Below are 9,333 nucleotides of genomic sequence, written 5' to 3' on the forward strand. Positions count from 1 at the left end.
CAAAACATCACATCCAACCCATAATCATTACACTCTTCTCTCACAAAAAAAGTTAAAAAAGCCAAAAAGCCAAAAAGCCCTTCCCAAACCAAGCTTTTTAGCCCAGGCTAAAATAGCCAAAAAAGCCAAAAAGTCAAAAAGCCAACCCACTTCCCAAACGGAGGCTAAAAGTCATTTTCTAACTTTTTAACCCATTTTAAATGACATCATTTCTCATATTTTCAAAAAAAAGTCAAAAAAAATTAAAAAAACCAAAGCTTCCCAAAATAGTCTAAAGTTGTTAAAATGTCTCAATCTTCTCTAATCAATACATTTATAAAAGATTGTTGATATCCAAAACTCTATTTTAATCTATTGGTTTGGTTTAATTGGGAAAATATTATGGGTGACACGAGGTTAATAATGACTCTTCTTGATTATAAAAAGCCCAATATAATGTTCAACCATAAAATTCAAAGTCAATTTTGTACTGAAATACCCAGGGCTTTATCCATTATTTACAAAAGGCATAACAGTGGATTTTAAAGTCAAATAATGCAATAATAGCAACCACTTGTGTGGTTCTAAAGAAATCCTCTTGTAGTGTGTGACATCTCATTGGCAATTGACAACTTGACATTTCAAGAGTGCATAAATCAAAGTAATGAAGACTATATGCAACCTCATGAGAATGGTTGATAATTGAAAAAAAATAAAAATTATGTCAATTATTGAGAATCTAATGGGATGTCATTTAAATTATTTTTTTAATTTATAATAATGGATAAACTAAAAATAATTAAAAATAATTATTATTAATAAATTGAAGATTACTTTAAAATTATGCAGTAGGATTATGTTTTTAAGTAAGAAAAATATCAAAAACAACTCTTAAAACTATTGTTTGTATTGAAAAATGTGCATAACGTGTATTGAAATGTGTAAAAAATAAATAAAAATATATAAAATTGTTTAAGTAAAATATATATTTGGATCATAAATATTTTGACAGTATATAATCTTTATTTACAACCCTTAAAACTATTATTAGCAAGACCTTTTTAAATAATAACAATGATACATTCCCTAAATTTTGAGCTCCAAGAGCATCCGCATCAGCCTTAGCAAATTTTGAGTCCAATTATAACCCAAAATCCACTTTGATATTTTAGCTAGTTTCTTTTTTATATACACACTCCATCAAACTCTCTATTTTAAAATTCTATTTCATTAAAATATTATTTTTTATTCTTTTATCTTTTTCAATTTAAATATATTTTTTTCCTACCGTCATATTTTAAAAACGACTATATTCCGACGGTCATATTCCAATGATCATATTCTTTCAATATAAATAAAACCAATTGCTATCTAAATTTCATCCAGATCAGCCTAATTTTGCTATTTCATTTTGTATTTATTTTCTCTATATGGATCTTCATTCACTAGACGACATGATTCTTTATGACTCTGACTCCAACGATGAGTTGGAGACAATTGGGATAGCTGTTATGAAAGGGCAACAACTAGCAACCAATAGTTCATCAAGATCACGGCATAATTCTAATCAACGCCACAAATTCATTTGGCGTAATTCTTTGCAAGGTCACCAGAGACTTTTTCTAGATTATTTTGTTGATCCACCAGTATATCCTTCCAATGTATTTCGGATGAAGTTTCAAATGAAACGTTCTCTTTTTCTCCGTATTCAATTTGCGATAGAAGCTCATGAATCATATTTTCTCTAGAAAAGAAATAGTGCTGGAGTGCTTGGTTTATCTTCCTTTCAGAAGATGACTGCAGCACTTAGAATACTCGCTTATGGAGTAGCAACTGATTTTATGGATGAATACTTGAGGATTAGAGAAAGCATCGCAATGAAGAGTCTATTTTATTTGTCAAAGCGGTGGTTGAAATTTATTCCGATCAGTATTTGAGGTCACCAAACAACAATGACATTGCTAGACTACTAGCAATTGGCAAAAGTCGTGGCTTTCCTGGAATGCTGGGAAGCATTGATTGTATGCACTGGACATGGAAGAATTGCCCAGCTGCATGGAAAGGTATGTATACTGGTCACACCCATAAACCAACAATTATTTTGAAAGTAGTTGCATCATATGATCTTTGGATATGGCATGCATTTTTTGGATTACCTGGGTCTCATAATGATATCAATGTACTAGAAAAGTCTACTGTATTTACTGAGCTTGCTCAAGGGCGTGCTCCTCCAGTCAATTACACCATCAACGGTAATGAGTATACAATGGGATATTATCTTACTGATGGTATTTATCCACCATGGGCAACATTTGTGAAAACAATTCAATGTCCACAAAGAAACAAGAAAAAACATTTCGCTATGGCCCAAGAGGCATGTAAGAAGGATGTGGAGCGTGCATTTGGGGTGCTTCAAGCACGTTTTGCAATTGTACGTGGACCTGCACGATCTTGGAATCTTGAGTCAATTAAAGTTATTATGAAGGCTTGTATAATATTGCACAATATGATTATCAAGGATGAGCGAGATAACAATGAAGCACAAGACATTGATTTTGAACAAATCGATGAAACCCCTTTGGCACAAGTGTCACATGAGCGTACAATCAAGCTTATGAAATTCATTCAACAAAATCACCGTATCAGAAACAGAGCAATTCATTCTCAACTCCAATCAGATCTTGTTGAGCACTTGTGGCCAGTCATAGAAATAAGGTTTCATATTTTAATTATTTTGTGGCAAATAAATTTATTATGTTTTTAATTATTTGTTTTAGTAATGAAAAATGGATTATAATTGAATTGAAAAAGTTTAATTAAATCATTATAATCCTTAAATGCTCCTTGTGTTTAACCATATTTTTGGAGTGCAAAATGATGTTAAAACAAGTATAAAATAAGACCCAAGCCAGCACTAGAGCAACAATAGAACAGTAGCAACACAGGAGCCAGGGTGGTCGACCGGGCGATCGACCGATTAAGCAAAATTTCAACATTTGTCTTCTTCTCATGGAACATCCTGGGGGACGACCCCAGCTTTGCTCCAGTTCACTTTGCTGCTCACAGCATACATACAAGGAAGCCATTTGGATTCAATCATTTAAACATGAAGTCATCCAAACATAAACATTCCAAAACCATTTCAAAAACATCCAAATACAAAAGCATGTTAAGCATGTCAAATATTACAATCACTCCACATGATTAATTTTTTTCCTACTCCAAAAACATCCAAACATAAACTTTCCAAAAACATTTCAAAAACATCCAAATACAAAAGCAACTTAAGCATGTCAAATATTACAATCATCCAAGTAGAAATCATGTAATTACTCCACATCATTAATTTTTTTCCTACTCTCAATGATTTCCAGTTGGTGTAGACGATAATATTCTTGATGCATTGGGGACATCTCACCTGTATCAATCATCATGATTCTCTCTTCCTTTTTCAATTGTTCAATTCGAGCCCTTGAAGCATGAATATAATAAGATTTTTGAAGAAGTTCAAGTTTCTTCTCAGTTCCTCTTTTTCTTTCTTCTTTCATCTCATTTAGTAAATCCACAATTGGAGAACAACTATCATGGTTCTTTACTTTTTCAACCGCTCATTGTCTGCCTTCCTACCCATAGGTCTCTCCAAGGGTGAGGTATCATCTTCTGCTAGGTTGATTGGCTCTGGTGTTGAAGGTGAAGATTTTGGGTCATTTCTAATCCTTTTCGGTCTTTTCTTTTGGCATTGCTCAAACCATTTTGGTTGATGCCTCAACACATTCCAACAATGTTCGAATTGAAATAAGGTTTTATTAACCTCTTGGTACATGATTTTTGCCTTGCCAATCTAAAATAAAAAATTAAAAACCAATAATTAGGTTCTTAACATAAAATGCAATTGCTAGGAGAAGTATAAAGATCAATGTAATTAATACCTTATCTTTGCTCATTAACACCACTTTGATGCAATGCCTCAATCTAGGCAACGTACCCACAAAACTTATTAGTGCCAAGTTGAATAATTAACCACCGATTCATCAAAGAATTATTGTTACGTTCACTAATAAATGTCTTATGCTTGTGAAAGTACTCCCCAACTCTCCTCCAAAAGGTTTTGCTTTTTTGCTCATTTCCATGCACTGCATCCAAGCTAGTGTTGAGCCAAGCCGATACAACCATATTATCTTCTTCTATGGAAAAGTTGCCTCCACGTGATTTCTTAGTAGTGGATTCCAATTGAGTAGAGAATGGAGACTCTTGGCCAACCACTTGACCAACTTGACTCATGTACTGAGACTCCATAAATTGGCTATCAATGTTAGATCCCTCTTGTAAAAGATTTGTAAAAAATGGGTCCCTATTTGACTCCATCCCTACAAGAATTGTGAGCGCACTGATTGTTTAACAAAATAACCATATGTGTTTATTTATTTATAGAGATGACAAAAATATAAAATTTCGAAATTATCATCCTTAACTATTCCAATCCTAATGTGCAATAGGAATCAATTAAGGGAAAATTACAATTCAGTGTGGGTGGAGAAAAAAAATTATAAAAAGGTAGAGGGTGCAACTTAGAAAACATTCCTTCCATGTATTCAAAATATGGCATGTTGTTCTGTTTTTGGGCTAATTCTTTTTTTCTTTTTTTCTTTTTTCAATAGAGATTCCAAGTTGAAAAAATGAGTCAAAAATGGTTTTGGTGTTCTATAAAGCTATGTTGAAAATCAACATTCTTGATTTACTAATGAATCAATCAGTTGGCATAGCATCTTGGACAAACTAGTGAGGCATTTTATCAAACAGTTACAATGCAAGAACATATATATGTATAATAACAAAAGTGACTATAGTTCATCAACTGATACATAATTTTACAATGCAAGAACATATATGTGTATATAATAACAAAAGTTAATCTAGTTCATCAACAGATACACGATTGAGAGAGAGAGAGAGAGAGAGAGAGAACCTGATGAACTTCCAAGATGGTGAGAATAAAATTTGTGTGATGGCATGAACTTCCAAGATGGTGAGAATAAAATTTGTGTGATGGCTCTGGTAAGTGTTGACAATAATGGTGGTATGAGGTATGGTGTTCTTGTTGGCGAGAGAAAGAAGTGCGGGAAAGAAAATATAATAAAAAATTGATTGCCCTGTGAACAGTTCATCGCTTCATCAGAGGAGGAACTGTAGCTTTGTCAAAATGAATGAAGCCTATAGCAACTTTGATGCATCAACATATTTACAGCTTGACCCTCTACAATAGCGTCAAAGTCGTTGTAGCGACTCTGATGCTAATGCTCTAAACTAGCTCTAGTGTGCTGGAAAATCAAAAAAAAAAAAAAAAGCACAAGGCCAAAATATCACATCATGCGAAACCTATACACACATTAGAGCTCTTAGTTTAGAGCTCTTAACTATTTCTCTTTAAATAACATGCACCAAACAAATTTATATGATAATTTAATATTTATTAGTTTATGTGATGGATCTATCATTTTTATATTGTTGTTTTAAGAAACAACAAGAAGAAGCTATTAAGAACATCTGCATCAAGCTCTTCAAACTTGTTTTTTAGCTAAAAATTTCAAAAAATCAATCGTATGAAATTTGCTTGCTGCTCGTCAAAATTTACAAATGTTACAGTAATTTGTTACAACAAGCGAGACACTGTTCATCGCTACTTGTGTATTACCAGATGTCCGCCCAGAAGTCCGGTCAACAAAAAATTTTATTTTATTTTTGTAAAGAATTGTTTGGTTGGTAACTTATCAATTTAATAAAAAAAGAAAGACTAACAAACACAATAAGAAAATAATATTTAATAACAATAAATTAGAATAAAGAGTTTGATGCAGTAGGTGCTAAAAAATGAGTAGCTAAACTAATGAAATAGCTTTAATTTGACTAAAGAATTGAAGAGTTTGGTGTGGATGCTCTAATTCAGTGTAATTATTAAGTGAGAAATATTAAAAACTCACAACTTACTCATAATGTAATAAATCAAAATTAATAAATAATTTATTATATTATTGTGGGGATATATTTTCTGATACCAACACGTGGCCAAGGTGACACCGATGTGTCAGCTAAGGTGCCACGTGTCCTGGTTGTTATGCCGAGGTCATCTCGAATAGGCCAAGGTTACCTCCGAAGATATCAGAATCCGAGATAAGCAGATAAGGAACAAGAGTCCTAGAATGGGAGAAGACTTCAGTTTGGGTAAAGATGAGACTCTTAGAGAGTTTATCCTAATTCAACTGGGAGTCCAAGATTAACAGTAATTCTAAGTCCATTAGAGCTAGGCTCCTATTGGGACTAGGATTATGTTGGCTATAAAAGAGAGGCACCCTCATAGGTCTAAGGTATGTCTTTGATGCTTTTGATACTCAAGCTTATGAGTTTAGCACTTGATTTATCTTTGAGAGATATACTGACTTGATCGTCGAAGTGCCCCCGGGTGGACGAACCACCGTCGAAATCTTCTCTTTCTATTACAGGTCAGCCAGGTGTTATCTATTCTGCCGGTGCTCTCCAGCTGGTTACTAAGCGGGCAGTGTGGTCAGAAAATCACCCACACAATTTGGTGCCGTCTGTGAGAACGAAAAGAGAATAGATGGCCAGTAACGGACAGAAAGAAAAGGTTGGGGACGACACTTCTGCTGGGAGTGGGAGACCTATTGACCTTGATATCACAAGAGACGAATACAATGCAGAAACTCGTGACCAGAATCACGGAGCGAAAGACGTCGGCCAGACTGGCGACGTACCAAAAAAACCTGATCAAAGTAGGTACTACAACGAGGACGACCTCCAGGTTTAGAAGGATAGGTGTCTACGGAGAGACGAAGAGGTAAAAAAGATGGCAAACAAATTGACAGACCTGCAGTCGGTCGTCAATTTCATGATGCAAAATAACGTCATGCAACCACCGTACCCGCTGCAGGACACGCCGATCCCAGTGGCCAATGCCCAGAAAGGAGGGCAGAAAACAATCCCCGTAGCCCCTCAGCACAACGGGAGTGAAAGATACTCTCACCGACTTTCTAGGGAAGGCGGACGAAAAGAATCAAGAAGAGAAGAATCACGAAGGACGCACCGCACAAAGGAAGCAGACCCTAGAGGACATCGGCATGTTCAGGGGCAGGCACTGTGCTTCGACACAACTCATGGAGAAGGGTCGAAAAGGGCTCACCACGAGACCGAAAGTAGTATACCGAAAAAACTGAAGTCAAAAGATAGCCGAGCTCCTAGGCGGAGCAAAGAAGACTTAAGAGATTACCTCAAGAGAAAGCAACAGAATGCCGACGATGAGGTAACCTCCCCAAATAAGCCGAGGACACCATTCTCGGTGGAATTAGACAAATTTGAGGCACCGAAGAGATTCAGTATGCCGAGATTTCAAATATACGATGGTAAGTCAGACCCCAACTTCCACGTTGGACTGTATTTGAACTCAATGGCATTGTATAGTGGGAACGAGCCGTTGCTCTGCAAAGTATTCCCCTCATCCTTCAGGGAGATAGCATTAGATTGGTTCCACAAACTACCGAAGGGAAGCGTGAAGACTTGGGAAGGCCTGGCCGAGATGTTTGTGGCCAGGTTTGTGACAAACAAGCTGCAGCCACTAAGGGTGGACACGTTGATGGCTCTAAAGATCAGCAAGAATGAAGGCCTTAGGGCCTATGCAAAAAGATACTATGAGGTGTTCAATCGAATACACGAATGTAATCAAGAGGTGGTGGTCGTATCTTTCAAGAATGGCCTGAAAGACAACTGTCCACTACGAAAGTCTTTGGCAAAGACATTGCCAAAGAGTATGGAAGAGCTCATGGCGAGAATCGAGAAGTACGCCAGAGCTGAAAAAGACACGTCGGGAACCAGGGAAATAAAACAAGAGAAAGGAAACGGCTCGCCGAAGCGAGGCCGATGTAACAATGTAACAAGCAGGCAAGAGGCAGAACTGAGGGCCACACAAGCAGTAACAACAGTGTTCCGAATTCCAATTCCCAAAGTCCTGGATCAAATTCGAAACCAGCCCTATTTCAGAATGGCAGAGAGGACTCCAGGAGAGTTTATGGGAAGAAACATTGGCAGACATTGTGCCTACCACAATGAAGATGGACATACAACTCAGGGTTGTAGAGCCCTGAAAACATATTTGGAAGACCTGGTGAGACAAGGACATCTGAGAGACCTCGTCAATGAAACCAGGACAAGGGAAGAACGGGCAAGATTGCTGCAGGCACCAGCAGCCCCACCTCCCCCAGCACAGCAGCCGCAGGCAGGAGGACCTCGGATAATCAACGTAATCCACTCAAAGGTCAACAAAAACGAAATCCGAGGAGAGACCCAGAAGGTAAAACACCTACAACATGTCTACCAAGTCAGGGACAAAAGACATCAAGCAGAAGAGTGCCGGAGACCAATGATAACTTTTACCGAAGCTGGCCTAGAGATGGTCCAGCATCCGCACAATGATGTCTTGGTAATATCCCTCCAAGTTAGGGAGTGCCAAGTGAAACGCATCTTGATTGACCAAGGCAGCTCTTGTGACATCATGTACGTCCGATGTTACAAGGAGCTCGGCCTTCACCCTGATGATATGGAACAATCCAATGGCCTAATGGTTGGGTTCAATGGAACTCCGACATGGCCACTGGGAACAGTAAGCTTGGAGGTGCAGGCAGGCACCAGGAAGATCAAGACAGAATTCACCATCATCGACACACCCTCTCCTTACAACATCATCTTGGGAAGACCATGGTTGCATGCAATGGGGGCAGTTCCCTCAACATTGCATCAACTATTGCGATTCCCAACAGAGCATGGGATAGAGGAAGTCAAAGGCAATCAGCTGCATGCGAAGAATTGCTCCATGGCAGCAATGAAATCTACCTGCAGTATACGAGAGCCAGAAAAGGCAGAAATTGAAGATGATGACGTAGAAGTCCTAGAAGACGTCGGCAAAGAGCTAGCCGAGAAGAGCGAAGAGGCACTGAAGAAAATCCTTGTCCAAGACGGGGATGAAGAACGCTTCTTTCTTCTCGGCTTGGGCTTAGCCGAAGAAGAGAAAAAAGAGTTAGAAACTTTTTTAAGAGCAAATACTGAGGTTTTTGCTTGGACACCTTACGAAATACCTAGCATTGACCCCGAGGTCACGTGCCACAGACTGGATGTTAACAGGTCGGCCAAACCTGTAATTCAGCGAGCCAGAAGACCGACGTTGATGCACGTCGAAGCGGTAGAGGAAGAAGTAGACAGACTACTAGAGGCCAGGGCCATTAGAGAAGTACACTACCCAACATGGCTATCCAGTACAGTGGTGGTAAAAAAGAAGAACGGTAAATGGAGGGT

The sequence above is a fragment of the Camellia sinensis genome, chromosome 7 (genome assembly GCF_055761805.1).
Source record: "Camellia sinensis isolate YWXY chromosome 7, ASM5576180v1, whole genome shotgun sequence".
Lineage (NCBI taxonomy): Eukaryota > Viridiplantae > Streptophyta > Magnoliopsida > Ericales > Theaceae > Camellia > Camellia sinensis.